Raw genomic sequence first — 20506 nt, 5'->3', positions numbered from 1 at the left:
AATGCGCTCCTTGGTGGAGGGTATATAAGATTCGGCCCGGCCGAACTTAGCACGCTTTTACTTGTTTTTTGTCAATTGAATACTCACAAATCAATCAAATTAATTAGTCACCTCTCAAGCAATCCATACTGCCCATGCAGATATTTTGATTTTATTTATTAATAACACTCAAATTCATTAAGAAAAATTATTTGCTTGAAAATATCGCTTGCACGACATGGTCTACGTCATTCAAGTGAATACATGAATGAATGAATCGTCGTCGTCGTCGTCGCCGTCGTTGTCAGTGTCTTTCTCGTTATCATCGTGGTTCGTCGTAATGGATGTTGTCGAGGCGAAAAGATCACCCACCAGCTGGGCCATGTTAGGATGGATTATGAAGAGCAACGAAAAAAAAAAAACAAGCTTTTATTTTTGTTTTGAACAAAAATTAGCATTTTTGGGCATTGCCTTCAGTGTTTTCACTTGATTGAAATATGCATCCACACACACACACACGCATCTATATAACATGGGCATATAAGTAGTTGTAATTTGTGTGTGTGTTCTTTTTTTTCTATAAAGGCATTTTTCCCAATATATGTATGTATGAAAAATTTTATTTCAAAAATCTGTTTTGCTTTTAATTTTGATGAGAAACATGAAAATTTGTTTGCTTTTGTGAGTAATGAAAAACGTTTTTTTTTTTTTTGTTTATATTCAACTAACCCATGAACTGTTGCTGTTGCTGCTTCTTTTCTTTGTCAACATTGCTTAAGCGGAGGAGATAGCAAACGAGCTTTTATTTATTTATGGAACATGTGTTTGTCTTGCCCGAAGGACACCATTAAAATATGCCCACTACTTATTCAACCAAGTTGAGGGGCGTTTTTCACACATTTCACTACCAAGTTCAGGTGCGAGGTTCCTCTGTAATTTGTAGAATCTACGTTGAAGAGCTCATCGTAAATATGTCCGACTGAAAAATTAATGATGCTCGCGGTGGTTAACCTCAGCCACATAATTTTCTCGATGTAAGTGAAATTTATGAGTGTGGGCTTGTCTGTGAAGCGATTTTTTTTTTTCTTTCTTAACATTTTGTTGGAAAATAAATTTAATGGCAAATTGAAAAGGTTTTAAAAGAGCATGTGTAGGTGATTATTGAAGATTTTGCATATGATATATTAATCATTTAAACGTTGCTTGCTTAAGTGTTAAGTGACTGAAATATCTCCAGTGGATTCTCCACCACCATATATAGAAGAAACATCATCACAATTTATTGAATATCTAGACGAAGATCCTTGTAAGGCTCCTTTAACTAAAGGATGACATGGCCAAGGAATTCGTCTCTCGATCAATCCCCCTTTCGAAAGTACCCAAACGACGCACAGTGGGAGAAAATCGAAAAAAATAGTAAAAAATATGTCGTGTGAGAACGTGTAGAGTTATCTCTTTAAAATTTTAAATTCTTAGAGCTGAGGTGCTAACGAGAGCGTGTGCTAAACTTCAAGGCCTAAGGTTGTCTGGGAGCCTTTTGGCTAACCCCTAAATATCGAAGGCCCTAACACTGTCCCAAATTTCAGCAAAATCGGATAACAAATGTGGCTTTTATGGGCCTAAGACCCTAAATCGGGGTATCGGTCTATATGGCAGCTATATCCAAATCTGGACCCATCTGGGCCCATTGCAGACAAATTGCGAAGGGCCTAACACAACTCACTGTACCAAATTTTAGCAAAATCGGATAGTAAATGTGGCTTTTATGGGCCTAAGACCCTAATTCAGGGTAACGATCTTTATGGCAGCTATATCCAAATCTGGACCGATTTGAGCCAATTGAAGAAGGAAGTCGAGTGGCCCAACAAAACTCACTGTCCCAAATTTCAACAAAATCGGCTTATAAATAGGTCTTTTATGGACCTAAGAGCCCTAAATCGGCGGATCGGTATATATGGCAGCTGTATCTAAATCTGGACCAATTTGAGCCAAATTGACGAAGGAAGTCGAGTGGCCCAACACAACTCACTGTCCCAAATTTCAGCAAAATCGGATAATAAATGTGGCTTTTATGGGCCTAAGACCCTAAATCGGGGTAACGATCTTTATGGCAGCTATATCCAAATCTGGACCGATCTGAGCCAAATTGAAGAAGGAAGTCGAGTGGACCAACACAACTCACTGTGCTAAATTTCATCAAAATCGGATAATAAATGTGGCTTTTATGGGTCTAAGACCTTAAATCGGTGGATCAGTCTAGATAAGAGCTATATCAAGATATAGTCCGATAGAGCCCATCTTCGAACTTAACCTGCCTATGGACAAAAAATTTGTCTGTGCCAAGTTTCAGTCCAATATCTCCATTTTTGAACACTGTAGCGCGATTTGAACAGACAGACGGACGGACATGGCTAGACCGTCTTAGATTTGTACGAGGATCAAAAATATATTGGGTTGCCCAAAAAGTAATTGCGGAATTTTCATATAGTCGGCGTTGACAAATTTTTTCACAGCTTGTGACTCTGTAATTGTTTTCTTTCTTCTGTCAGTTATCAGCTGTTACTTTTAGCTTGCTTTAGAAAAAAAAAGTATATTTGATTAAAGTTCATTCTAAGTTTTATTAAAAATGCATTTACTTCCTTTTAAAAAATCCGCAATTACTTTTTGGGCAACCCAATATATACTTTATAGGGTCGGAAATGGATACTTTGATGTGTTGCCAACGGAATGACAAAATGAATATACCACCATCCTGCAAAAACCCCCTAGAGTTCAAAAATTCCATAGCCCAGACCCCCCAATTGGACACCTGTTGTGTTTTTACTCTTCTTTTGCACCTAGCAACATTTGTAGGCTCCACGGCAAATTTACTAAAAAATGCCGATTTTGAAAGCTTTTTTGCCCAACAGGGGTATTTTGGGGATTTTTGTAAAAAATATCGGGTAGAATTTATTTTTATTTTTTAATAAGGACACTTTTATCTGCAATAGAATATTTCAAAGATATTTCTATCCGTTCTCACACGGCATATTTTTTACTTGTTTTTTTTCGATTTTCTCCCACTGTGCGACGGTGATCAGTTCGGTTTTCAAAAGCAGGTTTCCCGATTTTATAAGTGAATGAATTGTTCCGTTTGTTATTACAAGAGTTGCCGAGGGGCCAACTATAACTCTCTGATCAAAACCCCATCGAATTTGGGTGATAATGTGCCTTTTATGGCCTCAAGACCCTTATTCGGTAAATCGCCCAAAAATGGTCCTATGTAGACCTTATTCAGAACAAAATGTCGGGGGTGTAGTAAAACTCTGTTACTCAAATTTCAGAAAAAAACGAGTGATAAATGCTCCTTATGGGATTAAGACACCCTAAATCGGGATTTGGTTCATATTCAGTGCAGATGTCAAGGGATCTCATATTCCAACTTTCATCCAGATCGGGTAATAAACGCGATTTTCATGGACTTAAGACCCTATACCTGGAGATCGGTATATATAGAAGCTATATCTTAAGATTTTCTGATCTAGATAATTATCGCTGCGGATTCACTGTGGTCGGGCTTGTATGGAAAGAGCGGCCAAATATACATAAAAGCCATGTTTATTACCCGATTTCACTGAAATTTTGAACGGTGAGTTGTACCATGCCTACCGATGTCCGAACCGAATATGGTCTAAATCTGACTTTATTTCGATATAGCTGCCATATAGACTGATCTGCCGATTTTTTTAATCTTAAGCCCATAATTGCCGCATTTTTTACCCTATTTCGCTGAAATGTTGAACAGTGAGTTGTACTATGCCCAATGATGTCCGAACCGAATATGGTCCAAATCGGACTATATTTCGACATAGCTGCCACATAGACCGATCTGCCGATATTCAATCTTAAGTCCAAAATTTTCCCATTTATTACCCGATTTTGCAGAAATTTGGAACGGTGAGATATACTATGCCTACCGATATCCGAACCGAATATGGTCCAAGTTGGGCTACATTTTGATATAGCTGCCATTTTAGCCGATTTTCACCGTAGACGTATGGTCTAGTGGACTTTTTTGCAAATGACTATCCCAACAATCAGAAACGCGAAGGGCCCATTAAGATTTTTTTCCTTCCATACTAATACCTAAAATCTGACGAACATATATATGAGAGCTATATCTAAATTTGAACCGAGGTTGGACCAAACTTCTAAGATATTGTAGTAGTCGTCAAGGAGAGCGTTGTGCAAAATTTTGGCAAAATTGATCAATAAATACGCCTGCAGTGGTTCTGAAAGTGAAAATCGGGCGATATACATATATGGCAGCTATATCTATAATCTGGACCGATTTCTAAGAAATTCACCAGTAATGTCGAGAGTCATAAGAAAGTCCTTCCTGCCGAATTTCGAGAGAATCGGTTAACAAATGAGCAGTTTATTGCAATATTTTTCAAAATCGGAAAAACATATATATGGGAGCTATATCTAAATCTGAACCGATTTCAAGCAAAACTTCTTAGACATTGTGGTTGTCGTCGAGGAAAGTGTTGTATAAAATTTTGAGAAGATTGTTCAATAAATGCGCTTGCAGTGGCTCGAAAAGTAAAAATCGGGCGATATACATATATGGTAGCTATATCTAAATCTGAACCGATTCCTAAATTCAACATGGAGACTATTCTAGATATCCGACCCATCGACATACAGTTTAAGTGTGAGGCAGCCACAGCGACTATGAGACTTAAGGCGATGGGAGAATGGATTGAGGAGGGGAGCAGCTCATACCATCGCGGTATAATCGAGGCGACGATAGGACACCTGGAATGAAGTGGAGAGGTCTCCGATCGAATATCTGAGATGAACCTTGAAGTCGAGTACGAGGCACTGCTGCCATCGGCATAGTTTTGGATTGACGGAACCCCAGTATTGCCATCTGGAAGATCATGTTACACAGATGGATCAAAGCTAGAGGACAGAGTGGGCCTGGGGGTTTACATTGAGAACCCAAGGACTGACGGTCCTGCAGGCGGAGATCTGGGCGATCACGGAATGCGTGAAGTGGTGTGGTCCTAACGCGAGGAAGTCGAGTCTGAACATCTTTACTGACAGTAAAATTGCCATAAGGGCAATAACAACCAGGACGGTAAGGTCACGAACAGTCTTGCAGTGTAAGAAGGAGATTAACGCCTTCTCTGAGGATGGCGAAATCCGGGTGCCAGGCCATAACGTAGTAAGGGGAAATGAAAGGGCAGACGATTTGGCGGTGAAGGCCAGAGGACTGCCGTTAATGAACTTGGTTAACCCGAAGCCTTTCGGGTCGGCGCAGTCTGAGTTAAGGGAGTGGGCGACGAATGCGCATGCAACATTGTGGAACAGCGAAACGGTCGGTAGGACGGCGAAAATCCTGTGGGGGGATCCAGATCGTGAGAAGACGAGGCTATCACTGAATGGAAGCAAGAAGGAGGTCAGTATAGCTATAGGTATCATAACGGGACACATAGGACTACGAGCTCACTTATGGTAAATCGGTGCGGCAAGTGATAGCATGTGTAGGGCATTTCGGGAAAGATGATGAGACGTTGTGGTACATTTCCTTTGTCATTGCCCGGCTTTCGCATACAACACATACCGGCACATAGGTGGAGACACAATATTAGACATGAACCGACTTAGGGGAGTGGCATTGAAAACAATTAAGGATTTTGTAAGTAGCACGGAATTCCTAACTTAAAATTCTCTTTTTAGAGGTTACTTTATAGTTTGTAGAGCGCACAGCAAGCCGATTACTGGCTTTGGTGTATGTCCATAGTGGCATGGGGCGGATTAATATATGCACCCTTTTTTCAACCTAACCTAATCTAACCTAACCTTAACAAAATGCGTGCTTTTAAGATGAAGCTCAGTTTATGGGCTGGTGGCATCATTGGACCGTACTTCTTCAAAGATGATGCGAATCGTAACGTAACTGTGAATGGTGAGCATGACTTGCATGACATGAGGTTTCAACAAGACGGTGCCACATGCATTATTGAGAGGCAAGTTAGGTGAACATTTTATTTCACGTTCGGGACCAGTCAATTGGCCGCCTAGATCGCGCGATTTGACGTCTTTAAGGGGGGGCGGACCCTCCCCCTTACCCTAATTTTCATAAACGCCAGATCTCGGAGATGGATGCACTGTTTTAAGCGAACATTAGTTTGGTATAAAACATTGGAATCACATAACCTGGGGGGACGCCCCACCCCAAAACCAAAACAACCAGACATGTTTACCGATTGGGACATTTTGAGTATCAAATGAAAGGCATGTAAGAGAACCTAGAACCTAGAACGCTGGGGCAATATGGGTATCAAATGAAAGGTATGTGATCTGGGAATTATTTGGGTCACGTCCAGTCCTTCAACAGCACATGTAGATCGCGACAATAAATGACTCAAATAAAATGTCTATGACAGTAGAGCAATCTTTTTATATTATCATTTGGACCCAAGTGTAGGGGGATAAGTGTCTGGGAGTCACCTAGCTCAAAAAAAGGGAAAAACATTAAGTCGGTTCGGGAGGGAAAAGGACACCAATGAAAGGTCTTTGGTAGTAGAATATAATTGTTTTCCTTCAAATTTGGGTTGACACAGAAAGGATCTGTGTTGCAAATGTAATGGACCCATAGCTCTGAATGTTTTGATAGCCAGCTTAAACATGCTTTAGGAAAAATCCACTTCCAAAAAGACGTGTTAGGATGTAGCGAAATTTAAAAAATTTACCTACCCACGATTTCATTAAAAACCAATAAATAATAGCACATTCAATTTTAACATAAAATTGTTCATATTTTATTATGGGACTTTTTGCAATGTCATTTTTAATTGTATATACAAACATGTGGACATATTTCTATAGAAATATGTTTTATAATTAATGAAATAAATGTAGTAAACAATTTGCAATGCAATAAATAATAACAAAGCCTATAAACGAAGTAAGGGTTCTAGAACTAATTTTTCTAAAAGACAAAAAATTTTTATGAAAAAAATTAAAAATTAAAAACATTAATGCAAGGAAGCTAAACTAGATAATATAAAAATTTATTTTATTATTTTCCATTTTACTTTGACAATATTAATTTCATGATTATTTTATGCAATGAAGGATGTTTTAAAATTTCCATATTTTTTATCTTTGGTTTAATTTTTGAACATAATTTAAAATACAATTAAAATTTATTTACACAAAAAATATTATTCTAGAAACACTTAAATAAAACGACTAAAAACAAATTATGTTCTTTATACACAGCGTCACAAGAATGTATTAGAGATCATTAAAAAATTTTAATATAAAACTTAAAATTTTTTAATTAAACTCAAACGAGATAAACAAAAAAGAAAATTATAAACTAAATTAAATTAAATTTATAAAATATTTACACTCTCAATAGTTCAAAGCTAAGTAAGGATAAGTGAAATGAAATTACACAAAAAGTATAACAGTTTTAAAAAGGTTTTGTTTGCTAGTTAAAATGTCCCGTTTTTTGGTATTTTGCAATATTACTTGCATTTAAGGCATCTATTAAAAAGATTTAGTTTTAATCTGAAAAGAAAATGTTGCTCCATCTGAGTTTTCATGATAAGTTGTGGTATCTCATTTAAAACTAAAAGCACAAGCTTTGCGCAGAGCTTGAAGTTTTAATCGAAATAATCGGACTAAAAGCACAAGTTTTTGTTATTTTAAATTATCTAATGATAAGATCAGAAGATCTTCATTTTCACTTAAAATCATTAAATTTTTCATATAATTGAATTTTAATATAGAATTTTGATGTTACTAAAATCAAAAAAATTGAAGTAAGTATAACAGTTAACGATTTTTTTAAAAAAATTGCATTTTACATATTGTATTTATACTATTCGAAGAACTTTTTAGTAATTTTAAACAATAATATGTTCTTTAAACACTTCCCATGTTTTTGTATAACAGCTAAGATAATAGTATACGCAAAACATTTTAAAGTTTATTATATTTACAAATATAAGAATAAAAAAAGTTGTGTATAACAGTTTTCAAAAGAAGCTTATAAAAGCTTTATAATAATCGTGAATTTCCAAAATGAGGGAAAAATATGTGTATAACAGTTTTCAAAGGTCAGGTATAACAGTTTGCAATAATCTTTGATTTGCAATATTTTGTGAATTTTTCTTATATTCAAAAAGTCAAAAAATATATTCAAACTAATAAGGAATTAAATGAGCTGATACATACTCATTTAAATGTACATTCCATTAACAAACTGCCTGTATAACAGTCTTCAATAATCGTTATTTTTCAATCTACAAAACAAATTTAAATAGAAACCTCCCTACTGAATTTGTGATACGTTATGTGTTCCGTAACTGTTAAACAAATTCAACAAACACATCTTTGGATGTAAAATACTTTTTTTTTTGAAAGAGGGAAAAGGAGGAAAAGTTTGTTTTAAATCAAAAAATTATTTAACACCAAAGATGTGTTTGCTTAATTTGTATCACAGTTACGGAACTCATAACGTAACTCATTTCGATTGATAATAAGTTTTGTTTCAAATTGTTTCTGTCAGTAAATTTACATTTCTTTAAAGAAAGCCTGGTGTATAACAGTTTTGGAAAATTTGTTTCTTTAATTTATTTTGAGACTATAATTAATTTCTATAGTAAAACATATTACTAGCAAAAAACTTTTAGGGCAGGACCAATGAAGCTTATCACGGAAAAATATGTGTATAACAGTTTGCAATGATCTTTGATTTCCAATATTCTGTGAGTTTTCTTATATTCAAAAAGTGACAAAAAAAAATCAAACTAATAAGAAATTAATAGAGTTGATACATATTCATTTACATTTACATTCCATTAACAAACTGCGTGTATAACAGTTTTCAATAATCGTTATTTTTCAATCTACAAAACAAATGTAAATAAAAATCTTCCTACTGAATTTGTGATACGTAACTGTTAACTAAATTCAACAAACAAATTTTTGAATGGAAAAATATGTGTATAACAGTTTTCAAATTTAAACAAAAACCTCCCTACTGAATTTGTGATACGTTATGTGTTCCGTAACTGTTGAACAAATTCAACAAACACATCTTTAGACGAAAAATATTTTTTTTTTTATTTTATAAAAAGGTAAGAAAAGGAGGAGAACGTTTTAAATCATTAAGATTCTAAAAAATGTATTTATCACCACAGATGTGTTTGCTTACTTGTATAACAGTTACGGAACTTATAACGTAACACTCATTTTGATTGCTAATGATATTGATTTTAATTATTTTTGTAAGCAAATTTTCATTCCAAATTTAGCAATGAAATATAGATTTAAGTATTTTTGTTGATTCGAAAATATAAAAAATAAAATTTGTATAACAGTTTTGTAAAAATTCCTAATTTTCAATGTAAATGCAAAACTTCAATTCACATCTAACTTCCATAAAATTTTAATTATCTATATTTGCTTGACGAATAATAGGTGTATAACAGTTTGAATTTTTAAATCAATTTATATATTCTTAGTTTTGTTGGGTATCAAGACGAGTATAATAATTTCAAGTTTATATAATAGTTTAAGTTGTTATAAAATATTTTTAATCAATAGAATTAATATTAATGACTTGTACTTCAAAACATAGGCACAGGTTTTAGGGTATTACAGTATTTCATTGGCAAAATCTTATGTATAACAGTTTCAAATTAATATTTATTTTTAAACGTTATTTCTCCCAAAAAGAAAGTGGGTCAATCTAATGTGCTTATTTTTACTTGCCAAATCTAAACCAAATGTTGTGTCTGCTAAAATTACGAAAATGAGTAGTATAACAGTTTTAGTTAACAATAACCAAAGGCTTTTGCCACACAAATATCCCGGCACGGGATAGCTGTGAGCACCATACAGGCCGTCACGAGAAGCTTAGCCGCGAGCTACCGGGCGCGTCCACATGTTGCGAATATTAAAATGCTCTATACGGAATAGCTGCAACGGCAGTCGCGGACAATCAGCGGTATCGAGCGGAGAGTCTCAGTTAGAGGCCGGGCGGCACCGCCTCTTCTACAAATGCTCAGTGCCTATGATGCTCGATATGATAAGGTGGGTTATAGGCGCCTTTAAATAACCAATGACCACACTGTTCCCGCGGCGATCGGTCCTTTGGACCGGAACGAGCTTGCTTACCTACAGGACCTTGACGAGGTTCGCCACCTCCACATGAAAACGCGGCTACAACAACAACCAAACAAATATTAGTTTATATGTCTCTAGACTTCATTTTGAATTGAAATGTGCACAAGAGTTTTCGAATTGCCATTGTTCTCAAATCTGCACTGCGTATATTATTTTTATTAAATAATATTTTATTATATGTCTTGTGTTTAAAAAAAAGTTCTTACAAGATTAGTATTACAGTCGTCAATGTGAATGGAAGTTTCACACGGAAAGATGACTAATAATTAAAGATTGTTTTCTTGATAAAAGATTATTTCGAGACATTCAAATAATACTACAAATATAAGAATCTTATCTTTAAGATGCCTGTTTTGAGGATTTTTGGTGTTGGAGAGGCCATATTCTTATATCATATATGCACTCTGCTTCCAAGTACCTTTCCTTTGATAACCATTTTGTTCCCATCAGTACAATGTCCTGTTGGGTGGTTTTTGGGAATGGGGAGGCCCCCCAAAGCTTGTAGTCAAATTTTTACATCACGTTCGTTATCTACTCTTAAATAGATTTCATTTAATACCTATATTGTCCCAGTCGGTAAACATGTCCGTTTGGGTGGGGCGTCTCCCCTGGTTATTTGATAGCAAAGTTATATACAAGTTTTGTGCATTTGGGTTACACATAAAGAGGCGAACAAATTTTGTCTCAAAACGGTGCACCCATCTCCGAGTTTTGGCGTTTTTGAAAATTGGTATAAGGGGGAGGGGACCCCCCCTTTTTGGGAAAAATTAATATCAAAAGTCTGCAATTTTTTCCGTTTTGAAAAAATGCAGACTTCTTACAAGTCGATTATTTTCCTAATTAATGCTTAATGTGTCGTAAAAACAATTTAATGAACTATTTTCATTAGTTTCGTTATTTTTTACCTAACACGCGATAGAAATATAAGAAACTCATGGTTGACACACTGCGGCAAATACTATCCGCATTAATTTTTCAAACTAACCTATCGATTTGGTTGTATTTATTATTGAGGTCTCGTGTATATAACACTCCAAGGATAAATATGAGGATAGGCATCAATGTAAACACTCTACACTTCAGCATATATTTTGAATAATAATAATAATAAGTCATAACTATAAACAATTGTCCAGTTGTTTGTTCTCAGGTCACATGACTCAAACGAATCTCAAAAAAAAACATAAATTTTTATGATGAATTTTTTTTCCGAACAAAACATACATTAAAAATTTCTCTAATTCAAGAAATTCTTAATGCAAAAATATTTCTTAATCCCTTAATAGCCTTTCCCTGTGACAGCAAACAGCAATTAAAAAATAATATTTTTCAAAATTTTTTTAACAATCCTTCTGAATTACTTTTTGCGTTTTCATATGTGATATTTTAATTCTTTATTTTTATTTTAAGGCGTATTATGTCCCGAAAAAATTAATTTTCGCAGCAAAGAATTCTTTTTTTCCCTAGTATAAGATACAGCAACGCTTTTTTTGCATTTAATAATCTGTAGATATGACGACGCACAGTGGGCCAAATGGCAAAAAAATTGGAAATAAGTCTACAACTTTTTATCTGTTGATTTTAGCCATACAAAATGTTCTAGACATTTGTAGAGGAGGACATAGGCTTTCAGAAAAGTGCTGTTGTTGGTCCATATCTTTAATACAGGGTGAGCTACAGGGTGTCAAAGTTGACCACTTTTGACTTCTCCAAGCTTCTGGGGGCCATAACTTTTGATCTACTCAACCGATTTACATGATTTAGGACTCTAGAGAAAGAGCTTGACAAGATCTAAAAAACTTATGCATAAAGTACCATGCCATCGTGTACTGTTAAGGAGTTATGAATTGTTTAATTTTAAAATATGAAAATTTGGCCTTGGTTTTTTTCAGTGTTTTTTAAATAACTCCGTCAATTTTAAAGCTATAAACTTCATACTTCACACAAATTATGCCAGCATATGTGTGCATAAAATACAAAAGGAATCACGTGAATATCTTTGGCGGTTTAAAAATGGCATCGTTTTCAATATGAAAAATATTTTTTTTGTCAAAAAATTGCAAAATTTTTCAAAAAAGATACTCCCATTTCCTTTAAGTTTTCGCAAACTTTGGCCGTCAAAGCATTATCATTTCTTTCCATTTTCACAAAGTCGAGGTATTAAGAAAAGTTTTAAGTGCTAATTTGGCTAATTTCGATATCAAACAACACCGTTATCTTAAGACCAAAATGGCCAATTTTTTTACTAAACTTCAAAAGTTTCTCACTGGAAAAAAAGTTCCACGGGGATTTTTTCGCTTTTTTTGAACTTAAATGAAAGCTTAAAATGTTCCCAACATTTTAAGGTATGTCTCGCCATATCCTAGCCATAAATGAGATCGTAGCGATCAAAATACTGAAAAAAGTCAATTTTCAAGTAGTGCTATATTCATTGCTAAAAAACAAGTATTACGTCACATTTTATTGCAAAGATGTTAAATAAACTTTTATTTGGTAACACTTCTTCTACAAAACACAAAAAGAATCATGGAAATATCTCTATTCTATTCCATTTTATGGAACCGGCAATAAAAAAGTCAATTTTTCAAAAAAGTCGAATTTCCCAAATTTTGTTTTTGTTGTCCTAATTGCACATGACACACTATAGCCATATTTACGCAACATACCTTATCGTAAAGGAAATTTTCATACCTTTCCAACAATGTATAAAACATTTCTCAACTCGGATTCTATCTACTCTAAAATTCATTTACACTTCATTAAACTCTATATAAAAATGTCTATTTGTGAAATGGAACCTTATATGGGGCCTACACTAAAACATTGATAGATTTGCCCAGGGTTTACAATACAAATGTGTTAGAATAAAAAAAGGTCTCCTGCCAAAGTTTAAAAAAATTGGAATAAAAATATGTGTTTTAGAGCGAAAACACTTCGCATCGGCGTGCGTTTATATGTATATTAGCTACTCCCAAAATAAAAAAGCATTTTAGTTTTGTATTATTTGATTTTATTCTCTACCAAATAATCTAAGGTATCAAAATTTAAAAGCTCTTTAATTTGAATGGCATCGGGATCGTCCTTATCTATATCGTCACATATTTTTGGTAGCCATTTAGTTCTGATGCTGTATAGTACCGGATCAGACGATAACAATAAATATTGAAGTAAATCATAATTTTGGTTAAATTTGGTGCTCTTTCGGGTATTGAAAAGCCGGAACTGTTTAACATCTCTATTACGGGATTCCTGAGCTTCTTCTGTAAGTTCTCCTAACGGAAGTATGTTGTATTCCACAATTTCCTTGCCATGATGTAAGACTTTATGTACTGTCGGTGTTAAAGCTTTCCACGAATATAAATCAGATAAAATGTTTTTTGTGTCATTACTATAAGCTTCAAATTTGGTTGAATTTATCATCTTTTTGCTATTGATTACAGCCAAAATCACTTTGAATCGTCTTAGCAAGTGTTCATCAAGACCGGTTATTTTAGATGTCGATACGGGGTCCTCAAAAAACCGCCTTGCCGAGTTGCCATCATTTGTGCTTCCGTATCCGTAAAGAGGTTTATCTATTATAAGTCCCTTTTGTTTAAACTCCAACTGGATTCGATTCTTCTCTTCCTGCCTCATTTTGTGAAGATCTTGGTTGTTTCTAGCAGAGACATCGCGGTTTCCAGGGCTAGTCCGATATTTAAGGTCATACGATAAATGCAAACAATACTCCATGAATCGAATTCTACAGTGCAGGGGCGAAATACCGAAATTGAGCGCATTTTCGTTTACTAAATTTTCATCAGACTTGTCCTCGAATTGCCCATTCTTCTTGCCACAAATATTGCATCTCCAATTGGACATAACGCCAGTTAATGCGTTTGCCACCTTTCCATCGATCATAGTGAGTTGTAGTTGAAACGAAACTTTTATATTTCTTCCCAATTGGTTTATAACAATCATGGGTAATGCAGCAATTTCTTCCTTTATTTCGTTCACCAAAGATCGTGTTGTGTTCCGGTCTTCCTTTGTATACTCAAACCGAATTGGGCGACATAAATATTTTGACCCAGGTGTTCTATTTATCCATATATCTTGAAATGCATTTTCTTTCGATGATGAAGATTGGTCCTTGTACAATCTCATTCTCAATGGTACTAATGATGCCATGAAAATTGATGCGAAGTTGGTATCTATTTCTGTTTGTTGCTTATATTCGGAAAATCCAGATGATCCATCACAACCCCATTTGCTGATCAAAACCACTTCGGAATTATTACATGTGTTCAACTGTTCTTCAGTAAAATTAGAAATAATTCTAACAGCTGTATTTTCAACAAGATCAGCAAGTTTCACTCTTGCTTTTAATTCGTCCACGTATATATTTGATGGCACCATTTTCGTCCTGGTGTTGTACAATTTATGTTTTGAGGGTAAACAACCCCATCCTTTTTCACGAAGAGCCTTCCTCATTGTTGAGTATTTGTTTCTTGAGAGGCCTAGGTTCAAAATCAGGGCCAGTGCATCTTCCTCCGTGAATTCTGTAGTCGATTCTGGAGTTGGAATACTTTCTACCATTCTCTTTACCCTTTTCGGAGATGCTAATGGTAAAACATCGACAATTCGTCCAACATTTTTTGGTTGTGTTTTTAACAATGCTGTTTTGAACGTATCTTTTATTAAATTTGGCGGATGTGCCGCCAATAGTTCCTCTTGTTTTTTCTTTTTGGTTTTCTCCGTAACTTCGTCGTATGCTTTGCTAGGCCGGCCGGGAATCAGCGGTTTAATTTCAATAAGTAGATCCGATTTCAGCCACTTCTCATACATTTTGAAAAACTTGATTTTTGCGAATGAACATTCTGGCAACCTTCTCTCAAATGATTTGTAGAATTTTTCAAGTTTGTCTAAAGCGTCTTTATTTAGCCTTATTCCATATATGTGGTCCAAAGTGTAAACAAGTTCCTTAAATGACTCCGTGTATGATTTGGAATCATTTTTGATGTCCCAAACAATTTTCGAAAGAGTGGAATACTTCAGTATGACTTCCATAACTTATAAATGTCCTTTACGCCTCTACAAAATATAATGAAGAAAATTTGGATTTTGTTCAAATATTTATGCAATATATTCACAATTAATGACCCATTTCAGGTATCAGACGCAATCGTAAAAAGGGGTCCAAAGTGCCTCTTTTTACTTACTCTTCTATAATTATTTACCTGGACTCGAATTTGGTTAAAAAAAATGACAATGAATTTTTTATGGGTAGGTTTTTTCACATTCATTGATACGGTGGATTTCCTGGGAATTTGACATAGCGAAACAGGTAACATTTGTCTGCATCAAATCTTAACACAAATATATATATATATGCAGGTATATTTCTAGGTTACTTTTTATTCAAAAATCATCAGCTTACATTAAAAATAGATGTAGGTACTATACAAACGCACGCCGATGCGAAGTGTTTTCGCTCTAAAACACATATTTTTATTCCAATTTTTTTAAACTTTGGCAGGAGACCTTTTTTTATTCTAACACATTTGTATTGTAAACCCTGGGCAAATCTATCAATGTTTTAGTGTAGGCCCCATATAAGGTTCCATTTCACAAATAGACATTTTTATATAGAGTTTAATGAAGTGTAAATGAATTTTAGAGTAGATAGAATCCGAGTTGAGAAATGTTTTATACATTGTTGGAAAGTTATGAAAATTTCCTTTACGATAAGGTATGTTGCGTAAATATGGCTATAGTGTGTCATGTGCAATTAGGACAACAAAAACAAAATTTGGGAAATTCGACTTTTTTGAAAAATTGACTTTTTTATTGCCGGTTCCATAAAATGGAATAGAATAGAGATATTTCCATGATTCTTTTTGTGTTTTGTAGAAGAAGTGTTACCAAATAAAAGTTTATTTAACATCTTTGCAATAAAATGTGACGTAATACTTGTTTTTTAGCAATGAATATAGCACTACTTGAAAATTGACTTTTTTCAGTATTTTGATCGCTACGATCTCATTTATGGCTAGGATATGGCGAGACATACCTTAAAATGTTGGGAACATTTTAAGCTTTCATTTAAGTTCAAAAAAAGCGAAAAAATCCCCGTGGAACTTTTTTTCCAGTGAGAAACTTTTGAAGTTTAGTAAAAAAATTGGCCATTTTGGTCTTAAGATAACGGTGTTGTTTGATATCGAAATTAGCCAAATTAGCACTTAAAACTTTTCTTAATACCTCGACTTTGTGAAAATGGAAAGAAATGATAATGCTTTGACGGCCAAAGTTTGCGAAAACTTAAAGGAAATGGGAGTATCTTTTTTGAAAAATTTTGCAATTTTTTGACAAAAAAAATATTTTTCATATTGAAAACGATGCCATTTTTAAACCGCCAAAGATATTCACGTGATTCCTTTTGTATTTTATGCACACATATGCTGGCATAATTTGTGTGAAGTATGAAGTTTATAGCTTTAAAATTGACGGAGTTATTTAAAAAACACTGAAAAAAACCAAGGCCAAATTTTCATATTTTAAAATTAAACAATTCATAACTCCTTAACAGTACACGATGGCATGGTACTTTATGCATAAGTTTTTTAGATCTTGTCAAGCTCTTTCTCTAGAGTCCTAAATCATGTAAATCGGTTGAGTAGATCAAAAGTTATGGCCCCCAGAAGCTTGGAGAAGTCAAAAGTGGTCAACTTTGACACCCTGTAGCTCACCCTGTATTAAAGATATGGACCAACAACAGCACTTTTCTGAAAGCCTATGTCCTCCTCTACAAATGTCTAGAACATTTTGTATGGCTAAAATCAACAGATAAAAAGTTGTAGACTTATTTCCAATTTTTTTGCCATTTGGCCCACTGTGCGACGTATGACGCCAGCACAAAAATAAAACGTTAAAAATTAATAGCCTGTGAAATGTTGTGCCATAAAATATCTTTAAAAGAAATATTTTTAAGATCAATAATCATTGGAGCAAGAGTAGGCGCACCAAACGAACTCTAAAAGCACAAAATTAAGTAGCATACTTGAATATAATTTTCTGTTTTCATTAAGTATATTGAATAAGCGTTTCCGATTTGGTGAAGTTCTTCATCAATACAAATGTCCGACTGCTCAATTTGATAAAATATATAGGAATTTTGGATTTTGAATCTGGAACCCAATCCAATTTTTTCAAATCAAAACTATTTTTCTTTTTTTCTGTAACTGTTATAATTTGATATTTAAAGTATTTATTACATTTTAAGGAATTTTTACAATGTGTTTCCAATTTTAAAGCCATCAAGAGGAAAACTTTTTTTCACCACTATCATGTAAACAGAAATTTTTCAACCTTCAACTACAAATGTTTGTTTTTGTTTACATTTCATTGCCATTATGGCTAATTGAATTTGAAATTGAAATAAATATTGACCTTGAACTGGCATATTTTTCAAGGAGAATCAATTATTTGTTTTTTGGTCAATTGTTTCTTAAAATAAGCCAGTGGCACATTCCTTAAAAATCAATAAACTCTATAGATTTTCTAACATTTTTCAGAAAAGTCAAAAAGGCAATATTTGGCAAATGGATATTTGGTAATACGAGGAAAATTGGAATACTGTTTGCAAAAAATTTGTTGTTGATAACAACAATTCTTAGGTACATTTGGTTATTTTCAAATTTATAAAGTTTGTTCTAGCTTTCCAACTTTTTAAGGAATCATTTCCTTTGGCGAAAGATATTTTACTTGATATTAGGGAACCGAATAGCCTTACATTTGTATTTTTAATGTAAAGACGCTAACTTCGAAACGCTATGTTTCGAGAAATAAAAATTAAAATTCACTTATGAAGTAAAATGGGTTTCAACGAAATTCGAATTCAATATATGAAGTGATCTAAATTTAAAGATAACTCCTTAAAATGAAATTTTATTTCTTAGGCTAGAAATCAGTTAATTAAAAAAGTCTTTAATTTGTCACGATCTTTTTTGAGTGCGGACAACAGATGGATTGGTCACAGGCACCACGCCATTGTCCTAATAAATTTATTTTTGCCCTAGGAATTCCTAATAATTAAGTTTTTTAAATATTTTCTGTTTTTTAATTGTTATACACACTTTAGCAAGCTCTTCGGACTCAAAAACATTCTAAAAGTTTCTCCCAGAAAGTCACAGACGCTTGACAATTTTTTTTTGGAATAATCAAACTGTTGTACAAACAAAATTCCATAAATTTATGATTTTGACATTTAAATAGTTCACGAAAAATTTATTATTTATTGATTACTTCATTACCATTAAACTGATATACAGAAGTTTAGTGTAATTTACTTCCGATCCAAAACTTTATGACCCATTACTTAAAAGATAACGGAAATTTAAGTAATGTTGTAAAAAAATGAAACTGTTATACACATAACCAAACTGTTATACGAACGAATTTCCATTATTTTCTGCCTTTTATATTTATGAAGTGGATGGAAACCGAATGGCTCAATATTCATCGTTGTTATATTGTACGAAAATAGTTATAATATAAGTTTTATATTAAAAGTGTGCATAGAAGATAACTGTTATATCACTGTTATATATTCTTAATTTTATTCAAATCTTTACGGTTTTTATAGACTCCTTAAAAGCTTTGAGAGTGATTTGATTGAAGGTATTTCCGTGAAAAAAAAAAAATTAAACTGTTATACACATAACCAAACTGTTATACACTTGACTAAACTTTTATATGAACGGATTTCCATTTATTATCGATAGAAAAAGAATAATTTTGCGAAATTTTACGAAAATAATTTCATCATCCCATGACTCTTAATTTTAAATAGTTTGTTTTCACTTCTAAACTGTTATAATTAAACTGATATATAACATTTTTCATAAATGAACTTCTGTACCAAACCTGATTTACCGATGCCTCAAATCCGGCTCAGATTTGATAGTTTTTTATACAAATATATAAATTGTTATAAACTAACAAACTGTTATACGAAAATTAAAATGTTGTTTTTTTCAAAAAAAGATCATAGAAGACGAATTTTTCATTGTGCATCAAATAATTGTAATATTTCTCTAAACTATTATACGCACAAAATTACTTCATGTTGTGATTTTTATATCAAAAAACATCGTACAAGATGAGTGCCTTATTTAAAAACTATAAAAATGTTATTTTAAGCATAATTAAAAAAAATATAAAACTTTTATACACCTGACCAAACTGTTATACAAATAAAATTTCATTATTTTATGATTTTTATGCCAAAAAAAAAAGTTCGTAGAAGACCAATTTCTCATTGTGCACCACATGCTTCTTATTTTTATTCACACTGTTATATGCACAAAATTACCTCATGTTGACTTTTATATCAAAAAACTTCATAGAAGATGAGTGGTGTATTTAATTTCTCCATATAAATGATGTTTAAATTTTTAATTAAAAAAATAAGAAAACTGTTATACATGCGCCCAAACTGTTGTACCAACAAAACTTCATTATTTCATGATTTTTATTTGAAAAAAGTTCAAAGAAAACGATTTTATCATTGTTCACCACCTAGTTCTTATTACTCCTCAAACTGTTATACACAAAAAAATTCTTCTATTTCATGGTGTTGTACATCAAAGCACTTCAAAGAAGATGAGTAGTTACTTTTAATCCAATATTTAAATATTGCTCAAACTTTTATATAAAAAAATAAACTGTTATACACAAAAATTACTCTATTTTATGGTTTTTTTTTGTACCAAAGAAGTTCATACCAGATGACTATGTAACGGTTTTTATGTTTAGGAAAATCATAGAAGACGAATTGCTTGTTTTCGGCACATTTTTAGTTCTTTTTTTAACTGTTATACTCCACTTCTATTCATTTATATTTAAACCTTTGTCATAATTTTATTTTTTGCACTTGGGTGAATTAAAGATTTTTTTATACTAAAGTTCAACTGTTATACACATCGTGAAATGTGGATCTTCAATATAACTGTTGCAAATTTTTTTTTTTTTTAATATTTAGTTTTCTCTTGTCTATTTGTTCCATTACATTTTTTAAAGCTCTTCACCCGTTTTTTCAGTTCGATTTTGTGGTATTGTCAAAATGTTATACACATTTTCTTGGCATTTGTGATTTTTTATGCATTTTATTTCTTATACAAAAGAAAAACTGTTTGAACTTTTATACACACAATATTTTTTATTTAGTATTTAGATTTTTTAATTGCCTTTGGCGTAGCACAAATTTTTCGTATTATTTTATTGTTTCTCAGTTTTGTTTTTTATTCAACTTTTTTATTAGCAAAAGTCTTTAGTTACACACATTTCTCCTAACATCCTT

The 20506-nt window shown here is 33.1% G+C and overlaps 1 protein-coding gene across 2 annotated transcripts in view; it reads left to right on the top strand.

Annotated features, from left to right (window-relative positions):
• The window catches only part of LOC106092432 (2-oxoglutarate dehydrogenase-like, mitochondrial), a 93612-nt gene that overhangs the window by 48507 nt on the left and 24599 nt on the right, over positions 1–20506 (top strand). The window contains exon 11 of one of the 2 annotated variants that reach the window (XR_009396500.1): positions 5442–5665. The exons of the other annotated variant lie outside the window; for it this stretch is intronic. The gene's annotated coding sequence lies outside the window, so the exon portion shown is untranslated. The remainder of the gene's footprint in view (positions 1–5441; positions 5666–20506) is intronic. 2 annotated transcript variants of the gene reach the window in all.

The sequence above is a fragment of the Stomoxys calcitrans genome, chromosome 1, assembly GCF_963082655.1.
Source record: "Stomoxys calcitrans chromosome 1, idStoCalc2.1, whole genome shotgun sequence".
NCBI lineage: Eukaryota > Metazoa > Arthropoda > Insecta > Diptera > Muscidae > Stomoxys > Stomoxys calcitrans.
This window is presented reverse-complemented; position numbering and strand designations above follow the sequence as displayed.